The following is a 15,227-nucleotide window of genomic DNA, read 5'->3' on the forward strand; positions in this document are numbered from 1 at the left end:
TGCTTTCATGTATTTTTTTTCAAATCTCCTGATTTTAGTGATGTTCGAGCAGTACCTTTTTTCTTCCTGGATATATTCGATTGACTATTCAAAAATATGAAAAAAAAAATGTTTTGGTACAAACCAGAGGACATTTTGCTGTCAAACGGGTTCAGGTAATGACCCATATTCCAAGTGGGAAAACACCGAAACGCATTAACAACTGAAATTTTATTTATTTCCTTATATTTTTATCAACCTATCAAAATATTGACAGTTTCTATTTATAGCCTTAGCTATGGTCAGGCTTCCGAGATCGCCGATCTGCGCGGATTAATCATCGGCTGGTTACGCAACAGCCGCCAATATAAACATTACGCTTTTCAAAGTTAGATCAGTTCCATTTCTCAGAAAATTCATGTTGATGACGCTGGATGACACTAGGTTAAACTTTAAATGTTCAAATATCAGAAATTATTTTTCTTCTCATCAGGCAAGGTTTTAAGGAAAGCTAATATATGTATCAGAGTGAACGAGGCCTCTGCTGCCATAAATATACACAGGCCATGTGCGACACACTTTCAATTGTCTGTATTTATAGAATGATTGCATAGTAAAGCATACTTGTAAACTGTGTATTCCAAGTTGCCGATCGACCTTCTTAGGTAGATGTTGCGATATTTAGCATATAATTAAATTAAAATTAAAAAGAGAATAAGAGAAAAAAAAATAATCAAAGATGATAATAAATGAAGTGATAAAATTGCACATTGTATAGTAAAAATATCGAAAAAAATAATCTGGAGAATGTTGTTCCAATTAAATCAAATGTGGGTATTGTAATGCAATGTCCTGAGACGGATAATATGAAGGGGTTTAGGTATTATTGCCTGATATTTATGTTGTTGCGATAACTATCACTACTACTACGCCGAAATATTTGTGTTGCCAACTATAGCAACCGTACATTTTCAGACGAAGTTAGTTTTTAGATTTCAGATTGCATAAAGACATTTAAGATAATTTTTGGACAAAGATAATTATACCCTCACTTTCTAAAGAAAGTTTGGGTATATTGTTGTTACTCCTGTCTGTCCGTCCGTCCGTCTGTCACACTCTTCTTTCTCAAACTCCTCTTACATTTTACACAGTAGCCTAATCATCTTTTGGGAGATGGTTGGTGGTGTCATGTAGATGTGCAGTAAGGTTTCGGAATTTTCATTTTCACCCTGGGGGTCAAATGGAGGTCGAAAAATGACATTTTTTATGCAAAAAGCCCCTTGTTCCCTGAACTCCTCTTACATTTTACAGAGTAGCCCAATCATCTTTTGGGAGATGGTTAGTGCTGTCCTATAGATGTGCAGTAAGGTTTCAGAATTTTCATTTTCACCCTGGGGTCGAAAGGAGGTCGAAAAATGACATTTTTTATGCAAAAAGTCCCTGGTTCCCTGAACTCCTCTTACATTTTACACAGTAGCCCAATCATCTTTTGGGATGTGGTTGGTGGTGTCCTGTAGATAGCAGCAAGATTTCGGAATTTTCATTTTCACCCTGGGGGTCAAATTTAGGTCGAAAAATAACATTTTTTATGCAAAAAGCCCCTGGTTCCCTGAACTCCTCTTACATTTTACACAGTAGCCTAATCATCTTTTGGTAGATGGTTGGCGGTGTCATGTAGATGTGCAGTAAGGTTATAGAATTTTCATTTTCACCCTGGGGGTCAAATGGGGGTTGTAAAATGACATTTTTTATGCAAAAAGCCCCTGGTTCCTTGAGCTCCTCTTACGTTTTACACAATAGCCTAATCATCTTTTGGGAGATGGTTGGTGGTGTCATGTAGATCTGCAGTAAGGTTTCGGAATTTTCATTTTCACCCTGGGGGTCAAATGGGGGTCGAAAAATGACGTTTTTTTATGCAAAAAGCCCCTGGTTCCCTGAACTCCTCTTACATTTTATACTATAGCCTAATCATCTTTTATGAGGTGGTTGGTGGTGTCATGTAGATTTGCAGTTAGGTTATAGAATTTTCATTTTCACCCTGGGGGTCATATAGGGTCGAAAAATGACGTTTTTAATGCAAAAAGCCCCTGTTTCCCTGAACTCCTCTTACATTTTACACAGTATCCTAATCATATTATGGGAGGTGGTTGGTGGTGTCCTGTAGTTGTGCAATAAGGTTTGACTTTTCATTTTCACCCTGAGGGTCAAATGGGAGTCGAAAAATGATTTTTTTTTTTACAAAAAGCCCCTAGTTCCCAGAACTCCTCTTACATTTTACACAACAGCCTAATCATCTTTTGGATTCATTATGATTGATTATTAATGTTTAATGCCGAGTCGGCAATATTTCAGCCATATTTCGGCGATCAAATTAAGTGTATATTCCCATTTATGAATTTTGACACATATCTAAGAAAAGTGAGGTCAAAGTCAAAGGAAAGGTCAAGGTCAAAAAATTTTAATGCAGTTGAATAGCTTCATTAGTATGTATCAGCATATGAAGTTTGATTAAAATATCTCGAATGATTTCATTTAAACTGAGCTAAACACTAATTTAAAAAAAAGTGAGGTCAAGGTCAAAGGAAAGGTCAAGGTCAAAAAATGTTGATTCAGTTGAATACCTTACATCAGTATGTATCAACATATGAATTTTAATTACATTTTCTTAAATGGTATCTTTAAAACTGATCTAAACACTAATTAAAGAAAAATGAGGTCAAGGTCAAAGGAAATGTCACTGTCAAAAATATTGATGCAGTTGAATAGCTCTCATTCGTTTGTATCAGCATATGAAGTTTAATTGCACTATCTTGAATGGTATGTTTAAAACTGAGCTAAACACTGATTTAAGTAAAGTGAGGTCAAGGTCAAAGGAAAGGTCAAGGTCAAAAGATGTTGATGCAGTGGAATAGATTACATCAGTATGTATCAACATAAGAAGTTTAATTACACTATCTTGAATGGTATCTTTAAAACTGAGCTAAACACTAATTTAAGTAAAGAGAGGTCAAGGTCAAAGGAAAGGTCAAGGTCAAAAAATGTCGATGCAGTAATATAGCCCCCACCAATATCTATCAGCATATTAAGTTTGATAAAAACATCTTCCATAGTTTCTTTGAAACTGAGCTTTGAACAGAACTAAACACAAAGCGTGACGGAAAGACAGACGGAAGGATGAAAGGACTGAAGACGGACATGACAAACACTATATGCACTGGCCATATTAATGACGTGGTATAAAAACAAGGTAAATAATTTTGTTTGCATGCACCCTTTCTCAATACCACCTCTCCATGTTCCAAGATTGAAGTTTTAATGTCAAAAGGTTCTTAAGTTATGGTTTGGAGGTGTTTTTTTCAATTTGACTTTGAATGAAGAAAGGAGTCAAGGTCAAAATTTTAGTACAGTGCATCTTTTGTAAATGTCTTTTTTCTATGTTACAAATTTGAAATCCTAATGTCAAAGGGTTCTCAGGTTGTAGCCTGGACTATATTTTTATGTAAAGATTGACCTTGGCCTTATCGAAAGGTCAAGGTTAAAAAAAAAGTTTGGTGGCCTCAGTCCCAATTCCATACCACCTCTCCATGTTTCAAGTTTTAAGTCTTAATGTCAAAGGGTTTAATTTTCAAGTTAAGGCTCGGACAAAATTAGATTGAAGAAGAAAACTGACAAAACAATTTGTAGACTAGTATCTATAGTGTACTTGTTGCATCAAACCAGTAGGAGGAGTAGTTTTGAAAGAACAAATTTGTTTCTACATTAAGTTTTGAAACTTTCACATAAGATTCAACTTTCCTTGCCTAGTGGTTCTTGAGAAGGAATTTTTTTCTTATACAGTAAAGCATGCTTATAGCGAAACAAGCTTATAATGAAATGACACTTACAGCAAAGCGATTTTCATTCCCCGTGACTTTAAAATATATTGTAAACCTAAAGGATATAAGCAATTACACTTAGAACAAAGCAAAATCGTCCATCCCAGGCACTTTGTTATAAGCGTGTTTTACTTTACATTCCCATGTTTACAAAACTTCGACCCCCTATTTTGGCCGCACCCTACCCCTGAAGGTCTTGATTTGGACAAAGTTGAATCTACACTAAGTAATGAAGTTTCACATAATTTTAAACTTTTCTGGTTCAGTGGTTCTTCAGAAGAAGATTTTTGAAATAACATTAAATTTTCACTAATTCTTATCTCCCCTTAAAAGAAGGTTTGGCCCTTCATTTGAACAATTATTTTACACAAGAAAGAATATTTTGCATGAGAAATAAAACTCTTTGTGATTCTAAATATTTCATCACACCTCTAGTGTCTTTCTTCATATAAGATTATGATGATTTAATTATGACTTCAATTTTGTACAGGCCTTTGTATGATAATTATACCCTGAGGGGTATGTTTACCTGTCTTCAACATGTCAGGTGATTGTTCACAATGAGTACTTTTCAAGCATAATTGATCAAGTTCATTTCTACCTACTGAAAATACTGATCTTGAACAAATTAATAGGAGTTCCAAGTGAAATTTGTAACAAACCACATTAAAAGACTTCTGGTTGTGTCCTTTTTTAATTATAGACATAGATCAAAGACAAGATAGTGAGTAAATTTATTTTTTTTTTCTGGGAGGGATAACATTCTTGCTGCAGTATGAATTTAAGTGTAAAATCCTAAAAAGTCATCAATTAAAAAAAAAATTGTCTTATAATTCCACTTCAGTTTTGACTCAAGTAGATGTTCGATCGATCGATCGATCGATCGAGAGAGAGAGAGAGAGAGAGAGAGAGAGAGAGAGAGAGAATTACTCCAGGTATATAGCCCCATGCAAAATATAAATATCTGTGATAGCAAATTCTCAGAAGACAATTTTTGAAATGCAATTTTCTTTCATGCATTATTTTCAGAAAACTCAAAGCTGAAAATTTAAAATTTATACCCATGTCAACATAGTGCAACTTTTATCTATATTGATAAAAATGTACATTTAAAAAAGTATGATTAAATAGCTAAATCAAAGTGTTTGGAATAGCAAAACCAAGCTATACCAGTATATAGCTAATTCAATTACAGAGCTTAATCAATCTTAAGAGATTGTGCAAGACCTGTTTTAATTCTTAATCATTCTTAAAATATTTATATCACCATTCCTGATTCAAAGGAGAGCTAGGCATATGACCAAAAACAAAAAAAAGTCCATGATCTATTGATTTAATAAAGACACATGTATGTTGTGGGAAGATCAGTAAATAATGATGACAAGTCAATAATATTCACAAATTTTAAGGGTTTTCAACATTTAAGACCATGCAGACATAACTCCTTCCCCTTTTTCCCCTTCCCAGCCCCAGGCTCGTTTATTTATACAAATTATCTATAAGTTGTTTATGTATAAAATAAATTGTGAATAATACAAAAATGTACATGCACACAAAGTATAATGGCGGGTCTCTGAATGATTTTCATTTTCTAATTCTAGGAGGGTGGACTGACCCAAGGGGGTCCTGAATAAAATGTCAATCAGATTATCACTAACACACTTTTGACGCATGTCATATTGTGATCATTTCCAGTTTCAGGATGAGGATGACTTCAAGGGACCATAATCTTTATACCATTTAATGCATAATGACTTGAGAGACAATATCACATATGGTTAAGGGGAGAGTTTTCAACCATTTTCAAGATACAATGTATATGATCATTTGAAGTTTTAGGGGTTGGGAATGACCTCTGGGGGGTCCTGACCCCATATATCCTATTAAGTGTGTTATAATACAAAGATGACTTAGGGACTTTTGCTCTTATGAAAGCTATTTAATTGTTTCCGGTTCCAAAGATCGAGTGGAATGACCCCAGAGACTTGCCTCATTGTATAATTTGTATAACTGTGGCATTCCAATGATCTTTGACCTTTTTCTACCTATATAGTCCCTAACCATTTTCATTTCCATTTTTTTTACCCCGTTCTAGTCGCCCGTGTGGCGCAGTGGTTAGAACGTCTGCTCTAGAGTCGTGGAGTAAGGAGTTGATCATTAAGTCGCGGGTTCGAATCCACTGCGGGACGTGGAGATCAGTTCTACGGATGAGACTGTATAAACCGAGGTCCCTTGTTGCAGTAGTTGTTAGCACAAAAAAAAGATCCCTCACTCAATGGCCCTAAGTGTCGAACATAGGTTAAAATTTGCAGCCCTCCACCGGCAAGTGGTGGCGTCTCCATATGAGTGAAAAATTCTCGAGAAGGACGTTAAACAAAAAACAAACCCCGTTCTATACTAAACGTTTAAAATAATATATTCATAATGTATTTACCGCCTGTTATAGGTACTGTTAACTTGATAGAATGATAAATCCATCTAAAACACACACTAAATATTAATAATCCCAGTGGTAATAATGATATACATACACCATGAGAAAAACAATAATGATAACGGTAAAAGTAGTGCTCGCAGTGTGACGTAATTCCACGCACGAGTCTAGAAATTTTCCCAAAAGGTGTACATTTGTAAAATTTATATTATAATTACAGTAAAACTCGTTTAGTACGAACACGGATATTGCGAATCCACGGATATAACGAAGTTTTCTTGGATACCCAGTGGGGGGAGGGGCAACCACACTTTCATGAACATTTTCAATAGTAAAAAGTTATGTTTCGAAAAAAGTAGGGGGGGGGGGCAGGCCCCCTCTGCCCCCCCCCTCCGATGCTACGTGCCTGCATTTAGAGGCAAACGCATTAGTGCGGGTATTTCTGTCTTATGACAGCATCTAGTGTTTCTTGTCACCGTGACACTCAAACACTTTTCGGCGCATTTTGTCGATAATCTGATTCCACTTTTATCGTCAATACAATGGATAGTATTTTTTATCTAACTGCGTAGAACACATTTGGAGTTAAATTATTCATTTACTGGACTTTGCACGAATTTGAATGGTCATTTTAAAATATTTTCCTTCCTGGAGAGACTCATGTTATATGGCTTATGAATTTAAACATGGATGGACTAGTAGCATTTAAAAAAAATATGCACGAATAACAACACATCTATACTTAACATTACAGGGTTTGCACCTAGCATGTCAAAACAATAAATAAAAATAGAACGGCGCTGAATAAGATTTTGAGATATCTTTAAGGACGTTTACTGGGAACATGATCATCCCACACTACAATAAATGAGAACATGTAAAAGGACACACCACATAGAGTTGAATGAGTTGACATTAGGGCATTATCCTTTTGAAGATTTATATGGACAACATTGGAAATTTTGAATGAAGTGAGTTTAAGAAAATTCAATTTAAAGTGTAAAATTTGCAACGTGTATAATGAGTAAAAACATTCGCTGTAGATACAGGAGCCTTTTCTTTCACAAATTCTTTTTGTGAAAAAAAAAAATCATTATATATGCGTTCTGATACTGACCAATAGGGCCATGCGCACCTTCACACTTTCACCTTTGGGCGAAGATGTGAAAGTGCGATATTACAAAGGTGAAAATGCGAAGATGCAATGTAAAGAAGCAGAAGTGTGAAGATGAAGGGCGAAGATGCAAAGACTACGATACTATTTCGGTATCGCATGCTCGCATTTTCGCGACTTAGCTCAGCAAACCTAGATTTTATTCTGCAAACCACGAAATTTTGATCCACGAAAATGTGTGATTTACTGCTTTTTATAAGCATTTAAACACCTTTTTACTTTGACTTCGTGCCCTTTTATGGAGTTTGGGCGTGTTTCATTGTGTCTAATTCAATATACTGACATAAATGAGAGCAACTTTAGTGCAGAACATTTTACTCTAGCTATCATAATATTTCATTTTTTTGCTGGATTCAAAACATTAATTGTACATATACACGGGGTTCTTTCTCCCTGTCCTTCTGAACAGAAATAAAGTAATGAATTCTATGGAAAATTATCATATCAAGGGAACATCATTGCTCAAAAATATAGCCCGAGACAAACCGTACGACTTTTCAACTCTTGATACAATCAGTTCATGGAAAATTTTATAAAGTAGGCATTTCCGATATAATAAAAGGCTGCTTCTTCAATAAAGGTTTAGAACACGAAAAAAACATTGTATCCTTTTATTAATTCTCAACACAAATATTTTTTATAAAATCACTTTGATTCAGCACACAAATAAATTGAAATTGATAAGGAAGCCAGAGTACATCATTGATGACATTTTTGTAGTCTTTGGAGACCAGGTCTTCAAACTGATGGAATTTCGATGGGGACTAATAATGCCCCTTTATTATCCGACCAGTTTTTGTATTTCTATGAAGTAGAATTATTCTAAAATTTCTACTTGAGAAGAAGGAAAAAGTCAACATTCATATAATAGTATATGTACAAAGTATGGCGTATAGTATTCGTCTCCAAGGAAAGTAATTGTCGACAAGTTGCACACTTAGTCAAAGTAAGTAAATTAGTGAGTTAATATGTATACGTACAATGCAGCCAAATGCAACTTTGTATAGTGCAGTAAAATGCAATGTAATATATATAGGATCTCCCATGATTTGTAGTTGGATATGATTTTTATCCAACGAGTTGTGTGTTTTTTATCCCCGAGCCTTGGCGAGGGGATAAAAACACACAACGAGTTGGATAAAAGTCATATCCAACTACAAATCATGGGAGATTCTTTTTATCCCATGTTTAATACTTCACAACCAATGTTTTACATTGTTTTATATAGGACACCACTTTATTTTACTTCATCGCGCTAACGCAAAAACCATTGTGACGTCACAACTGTGGATTATGAAAAAATTATCCAATGAGTCATATCCACGGGATAAAGGGGTAAACATGGGATAAATATGTATAATATATGCACCTCGGGGAATTTACACTAAAATGTTCAAGTATTAGCAAAGCATGTTGTGTCTATATCTAACTATGATTTATATTTTAGGTCCCATAAAGCCATTTAGCCATTCAGGGCCAATCATGCTGATGGTGCCATTGTAGAACGAGTGTGTTTGTAAATACTGTAAATAAAGAAGTCTATTTTATCAAATTGTCCTGTGATATTTAAACCACAAGCCACCCTCTGACAGATATATAACGTGATTGGTATGCGGGGCCCGAGAGGGGGACATATGCGTCTAATTTGATAGTTATATAAAGTTAATATTTTAATAATTGAAACAATAAAACCCATTAAATTTACCGTTGTCAAATTTTAGCCAAAACTTTTTCTCGTGAACTTTCACTATTTCGTTGATACACGTAGTTTAGGCTTATCTGTCTTGCAACAGCTTTGATACATGTACCATACTCTTGGTCAATGTTTATTTCGGCACATTTTCATCCACAGAAATGACGTTTGTGTTACATATTCATTAATCCATCATTTTTCTGTCGACCGCAGGTTATATACATCCTTTTTTGTTTAATCTCTCCTTAAACTGTTTATTCAATCTTTGTAAGTTTGTTTGTCTAATCAACTTGGAACAAAATTGTTAAAAGGATAGTAGTATTTTTTTTTTTTTTTTTTTTTTTTTTACAAAGTCAGAACTATAGAGTTTAAAAATCACATTTCGGAAATGGGAAATGTCATTTCAGTTTTAATATTCTTTAGTAAAGTAATGCGAGTATATTGTGTAATAAAAAAGTGGGGTTTTTTTGCCAGTTAATAAAAAAAAAAAAAAAAAAAAAACGGAAGTCGCAAAATGTTTTTTATTCATTGTATTTAACGTAAATACACAAATACACGTGTTTGAGACTTAACAAATTGTTTTATTAATTAATGCTGTTAATTATAATTATGGTTATACTCAAAGTATATAAATCTCTATGTCATAAAGAAGGAAACAATCATGTCTTTAATGTTAAATAATCAAAGTGACATGCTAATATTCAGATAACTGTATATCTCTTCAATTTTCAATGTAGTGTAAGGCGGCGCCGCAAAATTTCATCGGTATCGAAAGCATTTTTTTTCGACTTGCCTAAATGACCGAGCGATCTAGAAGGATGTTTTACTGTACTACTAGGAGACAGATTCCGCAGGTCGAGTGTTCAACCCAAAGTTTCGGCGGAAGTGGGTATTCTTATAAAGTGAATTTCTCTGTGCTTTCTTTATTATATTAAATAAATGCATAAATGTACATGTATATATATATATTATCAAACCTGGGGTCAATTACTTTGAAATGTAATGCATTAAATTACAATTACTTTGGAATTTTTACCATTACAATTACTATCACCATTACTCTCATTCAGAAAAGTAATAAATCAAATTACAATTAATTTGTTAAAGTAATGAACTACATTACACGTTACATTTTATAAGAGAAAAACACAAATTTTAGGACCACACTATCTATATCTATACTTTTCACAATTTGTGCTCGGTTGATATGCTTACCCTCAGGTCTATAAGTCAGAGTTGTATTTGGATTTTGGATGCATTTATCATGTTCATGTAGTTTAACCAATCAACAGTTGACAAAGAAAATGGATCAGAACTCTTCAGTAATGTATTGTTCAGTCTCTGATGTTAGTTCCTCTGTTTTATATTAAATAAATGATAAACATTTCATACTATATGTTTTATGTAAAGTGATATTTAATTAAAAGATAATGCTGTAATTGTAAAACGAGTATGTTTTATTAATTTAGTGAATTAGTTAGCACTTGTAATTAGCTGAGCAGGCATAATCAATGAAGCTATAGATTGAACACAACCAAAGGTGATAATTACCACTACCTAGATATAGGGTTTGAATTTTGAAGTGACTCTTAAGCTACCAAAAATGAATGATGGACAATACATCAATATTTATATTTGGCCTTAGTTTCCGTTTGTGTCTTCAAGTAGAAAATACTGAATCTTGAATCTTGCTTACCAAGTCCATTTTACCAAAATCTTTGTGAAAAGAAAAAAAAAACAAGTTGAAAAATAGACATGTAGTTTGTATCTTAATTGGTAGTCTCGGTACACATGTATTAATGTTTTTTTTTTTTTTTGTTCTTTTTTTTTTTTTTTTTTTTTTTTAGCTTTCTTTGAAACTTAATGATTTTTTTTAAAAGTTCTGGCTCTCTTCAACTGATTTTATAATTGTCTTGTCTCGAAGTTTTCTTTTAAAAAAATGATTTAGTATGTCTATCAATCAACATCGAATAAACTTTTTTTTTAAGTAATATATAGGATTTTAATGTTTAGACTTTAACATTATAAATTTCAAAAAAAAAAAAAAAAAAAAAAAAAAAAAAAAAAAAAAACTCTCAGTGACCTTTATTGGTTTCAGATTCAATAATAAAGAGAGATTTAAAACCAAAATGTAATTGAAATGTAATTGAAAAGTAATGGTCATTACTGACATTTTTTTTTAAAGTAATGCATTACATTACAATTACTTGTAATTGAAAGAAGAATCCATTACACATCACATCCAATTACTTTGAAAAAATGTAATGATTACAATCCATTTCGATTGCACATTACCATTACCCAAGGTCTGTTTATTATATGATTGAATAATTTCTAGTTCTCTGATTGGCTGAGATCCAACAAAGAAGAAAATATTCTTTATTTAGAACTTTATAAACACCTGCACGTGACCTTCAGGTGATTACATATATAAGGATTTATTTTCGCTACATTGGTCTATTTCGCTACAATAGATCGGGAAATTCCAATTTGATAAAAATAGTTTTGGAAAGATATTTCACATGCCACCGACTTCCACTCACTACAGGTGAACATAGCATTAGGAAATATATAGTTTTCGGTGGGGATCATTGTTGGGGGATGTAGGGGACTCCCCCAACTCACCCATCCCCCCGAACACTTTTTCTGAGCGATTTTGTTTTTACTTTTAATTTAGACTACAAATATTCTGAAAGGCTGGTCCACCACTAATGGACCTTAATATCCCATCCATAACCCCCACCAAAATAAAAAAAAATAAAAAATGAAGTTTGGAAAAATTCCCTTTTCGAGGGGGCTAGTCAAAGATTTTTTTTTTTCTGCTGTAATTTTTTTTTCTCTGATAATGCACTCTCCCTTTCAAAATCGATCCAATAAAAGAGCCTGAAATTATTTCATAGAAACTGAAGTTGATTTTGAAAATTCCGAATTAATACAACTGGTAATGTTTATACAACCCTGCTTCTCTCATTGCATTTGGCTAGGGCTTTAACAAATAGAAATATGTAAGATGGCATGAACTGCTTGTCATATAATCATCAAATCATATAATAAAACAACTGTTGCTGGGTTTTTTTTCAGTCAATCCGATGATTTAGCCATTTTCAGAGTACAATATTCACCTCGCCCTTTGGGCTCGGTGAATATTGTACTCCTCAGAAACAACAATAATTGTATATTATTCTTCATGAAAAGATAACATTGCAATTCATTCAGGTATGTACCTTTAACATGTAGCAGTTGATACATGCATTATCACATGCGGAAGATTTTCTCAAATCCAAACGTTATTTTTTTTTATTTTTTGAAAATACCTCTTATTAACATAAAATGAAGTAAATAATTTCTGATTATTATTTATTTATTTCTTAAAATGCATAGGTAATGTATTTTAAAATGCACTGTTTACCTAAAAAGAGGCAATTATACTTGAGGCGGGGCAACCATTAAATTTTTCAGAATATTCCTAATCAATATCAACCAAGGTAGTTAGGTGTGTACTTTTAAGTATGTGCTCAATGATTTTTTTTACACAAACATACAACTATAAAAATAGGAAAGATATTTAAACGTACCTTAGCATAATTCAACACCTTCCTTTTTCATACTTTTCATACTTCACTTTTATGTAGATATTAATCTAAATTCTCATTAATGTCCTTTGTGAATTATGGTAATAAAGATGATATATATCATAAGAATACTTCAATACATCAAATTTTCGCCATTTATATTAACGGAAACAAAAATAATTGGCAGTACCTCTTTGTATCTTTTTGTTTTGCATCTGTGACTATCGTCAGGAGGCCAAGAAGTTTAACATTATAATAATAATTCAATAATTTTTAACACAAAGGAAAGAAAATAGTTATACACTTCTGGAATTATTTATTATAAATGTGCATTTTGATGTTGATGGCATTTGCTTAATATTATGGTTCCATTATTATCCTTCTTTTTGTTATGAAAAGCATAATTTTTAAATACAAAATACACTAATTGTCATTGACTAATTTTTCTGGCAGAGGGTCAAATTGAATACAAGAATTACCCAGAGAGTCTGATTTTCTATTTTATCTTCTGAAAATATAAGCTCATCGACCTAAAAACCTGGGCAAAAATTCTGTGCACATTGTAAAGTATTAGTAGCATCAAACTTATAATCATAATTCCTTTTATAGGACAAAATCCTACAGAATCATATGTCAGTTTTGAATATTTTTAATATTCCCAACAATCAAAGTGATTTAGAATTACAAAACCTTTAACTGATCCCTAAAATGAAGTGCACATAAAAATTCCTTACAAAGATATATAACGGGTTCTAGTTAGTATCAAGCCTTTTTCTTTAATCCTCATCAAAATATTTACAGCATGCAGTGAAGGAAAAACTTTCACGTGCAACAACATATTCGAGAAATTGTGTCAATAAGAAGTGGATATTTAAAAAAAAAAGACACTTTTAGAAAATTAGAAATAACATTTAAACCAAATGAACAGCATCAAAATGTACGACTTTTCAAAACTTTATACAACCATTCCCCACGGAAAGGTAAATACCAGTCATTTTGCCATCAAAGATTATTGCATTTTTATAGAATGGAAGTAAATTAGCATATTTTCATTGGTCGTCTGCAAATATTTTGTTACGAAGCACACAAGTATAAAGAAATTGATGATAATAATAATATGCTTAAGTTTCTGAATGACAATATATATATATAGTTTTTGGAGATCAGTTCTTCCAACAATCTGTCAAAAATCCTACATTTATGAATGTTAGTAGTATATCAATTTTTCTTTTAATTCCCTATTTGTTACTATTACTTTGAAATCGTTTAGCCTTTCTTTTTAAACTCTCATGACAGTTATCATTTTGGTCATTTGAAAGATAATATTCGATACATATTGTACATAACTGGATTTCAATACCAAAATTATTAGCTTGTTGATCAAAACCCTAACTTACAACATTAACAATCACAATTAGTTTAATTTTTTTTTTTTGTTTTTTTTTTTTTGCGCGTTTCCTATCCTAATTGAAATTCAAAGAAAAAGAGAAAAGAAAAAAAAAAAACACGACAAAATGTTTTAATTGGATGCCCTTACAAATAAAATTTATTCTATTTTGTATTTTAGCCCTAATGAGAAGCAATTCACGTCTGTTCCTTTCGAAAAGAAAAATATATGTGTAAGGAAAGAAAAAGAACATTTCAACATCCAAAAATTGATGATTCCGCCTAAATAGAAAATTTCCTACGTAAGGTAAAACTTATCAGAAAACTTCATTGGAATTCATTCAAAATAAAATACTTTATGTATTTGCGTAGACAGAAAAACAAACAAGTAAAATGCAAGCAAATTATCTCTCTTTTTCCTAATCATTATTTCTAAGGGTACATCTTGAATTACGAAGAAGAAATTTTCTTTGAATTAAAGAAAAAACAAAATTGATAATTTGGAAAAGTGTAAAATTTATTTGCTTGTTATTTTGTATATTGAACCTAATATTAATCTAAAGCTTCAGCGAGCATATTTAAAAGGAGGATGAAAACAAAGATCAATTTATTCAACATTAAGAATGACTTCGGTTAGTCCTGTAAATAACGACAATCAAGGTAAGGTTATACCATTGCCGTGAATATTGAAAACACACAGACAGGGTGATATATATATGTTTTTTAAAAGTATGAATTCTTGTATCATTTACATGAATTATAGTCGCCCGCGTAGCGCAGTGGTTAGAGCGTTCGCTCTAGAGTCGCGGAGTAAGGAGTTTGACCTTAGGTCGCGGGTTCGAATCCCACTGTGGGACGTGGAGGCCAGTCCTTCGGATGAGACCGTATAAACCGACGACCCGTGTTGTAGTAGGTGCTGGCACGAAAAAGACCCCTCACTGCTAAATGGCCCTAAGTGCCGAGTATAGGTCAAATTTTGCAGCTCTCCACCGGCAAGTGGTGGCGTCTCCATATGAGTGAAAAATTCTCGAGAGAGACGTTAAACAATAAACAAACAAACATTAATTACATGTAACTTTATACTTTTTATCACATTTACTACTTTATCCCGTTG

This window comes from Saccostrea echinata, unplaced genomic scaffold (assembly GCF_033153115.1).
Source record: "Saccostrea echinata isolate AGI-Se365-2 ecotype Australia unplaced genomic scaffold, CSIRO_AGI_Sech_v1 ptg000013l, whole genome shotgun sequence".
NCBI lineage: Eukaryota > Metazoa > Mollusca > Bivalvia > Ostreida > Ostreidae > Saccostrea > Saccostrea echinata.